The sequence below is a fragment of the Cyprinodon tularosa genome, unplaced genomic scaffold (genome assembly GCF_016077235.1).
Source record: "Cyprinodon tularosa strain WSP-4 unplaced genomic scaffold, ASM1607723v1 ctg1530, whole genome shotgun sequence".
In the NCBI taxonomy this organism is placed as follows: Eukaryota; Metazoa; Chordata; class Actinopteri; order Cyprinodontiformes; family Cyprinodontidae; genus Cyprinodon; species Cyprinodon tularosa.
The window spans coordinates 57,411-61,336 of NW_024038365.1; the positions used below are offsets into that span (position 1 = coordinate 57,411).

General features: G+C 40.8%; 1 long non-coding RNA gene across 1 annotated transcript; it reads left to right on the top strand.

Moving 5' to 3' along the window:
• Window positions 1–413, top strand: LOC119779938. The gene is made up of 2 exons (XR_005280315.1): window positions 1–241; window positions 320–413. It is a non-coding gene; the product is annotated as an uncharacterized LOC119779938 (long non-coding RNA).
• The last annotated feature ends 3,513 nt before the right edge of the window (window positions 414–3,926 follow it).

The following is a 3,926-nucleotide window of genomic DNA, read 5'->3' on the forward strand; positions in this document are numbered from 1 at the left end:
ATGAATCACGCTATGGGGAAATGCCCCTTCCATAACTCGACACACGCCTCGAAGCCTCGGCTCATCTCATAACATCACTACTTTGTAGTTTTCCAGTGAATTCATGCTCTTACCCTTTGTTTTTTTGTGAATCTTCAGCAGGAAACCTACAGATCCTCTGAGAACTTATCCACCTTTATCCAGCCAAGTCCTCCACAAACTGGAACCTCAGACCACCCTCCAACTCAAGCAAAGAGTTCAAGTAAGAACAGAGAACCAGTCTTCTGAATTTTTTCCCAACCAAATTAGAACCCACCTAATCTCTCTTTCCTTTGTGCAGTCGAACCTGGATTCCTGGCCGCAGGACCCCCAAGCTGAGAACCCTTTTTCTGTCTCTTTGTTTCAGAAAAAGAAAATAAACTTTCTAACTTTGACAATCTCTGTGTGTTTCTGCATGTGGGCAAAAAGGATTAGACCCATCATGACAGAGGATGTGTTTATTGATGAACAACTATGCAAATTAAGAAACATCTAGAAAAAGTAGACTTTATTATTCTTCTTTATGCTTTTTTGCCTTTTCTAAAAAGTGCTTTAAATCAGTCCTAGCGTCTTTATCCATGCTGGCTCAGATCGTGACCTTTGAAAAAGGAGGCAGGGAAGCAGCATAAAGCTACATGCTGCTAGCCAAGCCTTCTTGCTAAAGCAGGACCTGGAAAAGGACGTTTGTTGCACCATTTCTCTCTCTCCACGACTCGACCTGTCAATCACCCGCAAAAAGTCTGCTCTGTGGCAGGAGGTGGTGAGCAAATGCACTTCCTGTCACCTCAGGGCGCATCTCCTATACTTTTGTATCGCAGAACTTTTAACAACGAACAACTTTTAACGACAGTCAATGGGCAAAGATTTTTGCGCCCTAGAATGGAAATACGTCACCAATCTGACGAAAAATGGAATGAGGCTTTACTAGTCATTAAAGATTCAATATTTTTCTCGCACACCTAAAAAACATATATATATATATAGAAATATTTCACAATATTTTACATTTTAATTTAAAATTAGATAATTAAAAAAATTATTAATTTTTTAATATATCTTAATCAGGGTCATTGGGTGTGGGGCGGTGCCCTAGCGCCCTCTATTGGCCAGCAGAGACTGCTAAAAAGTGAGAAACTCAGGTTGTAGTTTCTTTGTGGTAATAGATTCAACATTAAACCTCTATGCAATAGAGAGTTTGAGGAGAATCAAGGCTCTCCTGCTTTCTTTTTGGTTTGATTTGAATATTAAATGATAATCATGATAACTGTGTTTATTTTTTGTGCCATTTTTATGTTGAAGTTCTTTACAAGTGGTGTAGAATTGGTAGCAGGTGGTTCTACGCATCAATACATCAGCAGACATCCCAAGTCTCCCGGAAGTTCCAGGAGTCTCCCTGATATCGATAGTTGTTTACAGATTCCCGCGAGTCGGATAAATTATCCTGGATTTTAGACTATGGGAGGTGGAGTTTTTTTTTTTTTTTTTTATGCGAGTTAGAGCGGGCAGGCAGTACAATAATTTGTGCATCACGTGCGGATTAGAACTACTTCGAATGCACAGGAACAACAAGAGAGAGAGCAGAATGTGAGGAGGAGGTTACTTGTGAAACCTGAGCAGCGTATCTGTTCAAAGCGATGCTCTGTTCAAACGGCGTTCCCAGCGTTTCTCTGGTTACTCTCTGGCAGTCACCTAGTTACCACTCAAAGCTGTGCATCCTGTGAAACAGCAGAGGGTGAATCCTCGAGTAAAAAAAAAAATATAGGACTAATTTTACAGCAGAATAAACTAAAGTATATCCATGTCTAGTGAAGGTGAGGAACAGTGGCGGATCTAGACCCAGTGTACCAGGGGGCCAGGAGGGGGCCAGCGTGTTTTCATGGGGGCCCAGAAAAGCACGAAATAAAAATCAAATTTAAATTTTTTTTTACACATTTTTGACTTAACTTGAGTTAAAACTACAGTTTTCTATAAAAGTTGAATTAGAACTCAAGAAAAACTGTTATTAATGTTATTTAACTCATCTGTAAAAATTTGAGCATTTTTTCTTTATTTGTTGTGAAAAAAAACATTTAGCAGATGAAAACTGGGATCCTATCTCAGTACCACTGAAGCTATCACCTTATTGTTTTTGAATAATTAGTAAAACAGAATTTGTAAAGAAAAAGAATGAAATAGATCCAAAGGACCTATCAGTAATCATGTCTGTTCCAGCTCGGATCATTATTAGAATTTCTTTTTAGTATTATGTCTTCAGTACAGGGGCCAGGACATGACCTACAGGGGGCACTGGCCCCCGTTGGCCCCCGTCTAGAAATAGCCCCCGTGCTATTTCTTCTGTGTTGTCCAATCTATCTGATATTGTTTCATTAAAAGAACATCAGAGAATGTTTTCGCCCTTCTCCCGACCGGATTTGGCAAGAGCTTGATCTACCAAATGGCTCCTCCTCTCACAGCGTCACGGGTTAGCTTCGGTGTGAGTGGTTGAAATAGCACGTCAATAAAGATGACAGACAAGTGGCTTATCCAATCATATGCAAGGAGTTTTGATAAGGCCCAGCCTTTAGCAAAGGCAATTCCTATGGCGGGTTCCCAGATGTATGTGAGTGGAGCTAGGCGGAGCGAGACATGCATCTGGCTGTTGTCAGGTTAAGAAACTGCCCCTAGTGAGGTAAATGCAAACAGCAACTGCAGTTTCAGTTATGTAAAACCAAGGAACTGAGCACGGGCAGAAAACGCCACTGGTGAGGTAAATAAACGAGCAGTATCAGCTGTGAAAACAACCAGCTGCCAAATTAAACACAGCAGGGCGAGACGCCACCCGCGGGGTTCGGAAAAATGAAAGAAAAACAGACTCACCGGACACCAGATGAAATCCGTAGGCACAATAATCGTCACTTGCGCAGCCCCTGGAGGGCGAGCACGCCCGCAGCTACGATCACAAATGATCACGGGCTACTAGAAGCAAGCTGAAGTAGGAAGCGGTTATACAGAGAAACTCACGCGTCTGTAGAAAGAAACCGCTCACAACAAACCTGCGTGCGAGAAGATGAGAAGGGACTGAGCTACCAGTGTCACGTGCCTATATAGGCTTCCGCTAATCACCGGTAGGTCACAGTTGACTTTGTTGATACTAATTCTCAACCTGCGCAAGAGTGATCATTCAGTGCTTCAAGCACCGCCTCTGGCGGTCATCCGGGATTCATAGAACCGTGGTTACATATGTAACCTTCGTTCTGACTCTTCCATTGGACCACAGTTAACAGTTAAGAAACAGCTTCTGATCCAGTTTGGGAGAATTTCCCCCTGGTTGATCTCTGAAGGGTTTTTTAGAACTTATTAAATGGATTGATGATCGTAAACTCACATTAAAACTGGTTTTAGAATAAAGTATGAAGCTAAATCGTCTCAAAAAGAACCACATGCGTAAAACACGATATGTAATTGTACTAAATGTGTACCTTGCCCTTTAAAATATGTAAGTGCGCAGTGTATTATTTCTTGTGTATTATGAATGCTGTAAACTTGAGAAACTGTTAACACATTTATAAATGTCAAGGCACACATTTGAGCTTTGTGTGATGCACATTTGTGAATGAATATGTACATTTATAGATCTTGTTTTACACTCGTGGATCTCATTTTACGCATATGTGAATCTTTTAGAGCGATTTAGCTCCATGCTCAGCTTTTACTCTGACTAACTGTACGTGCTCTCTTCCATAGTTTCTGATATTAAAACTGACTCAGACCTCATCGGGTTGACTGCTTCTTTCCAAGAAAGAGCCACTAATGGAGCAAGTTTAGCTTGACCTTTTCTAACATGGAAAGCATTCATGAATCAGTTCTTCTATGCTCTTTATCTGAAATAAATATTTATAAACATTAAACCAGGGATAACCAATTAAAAA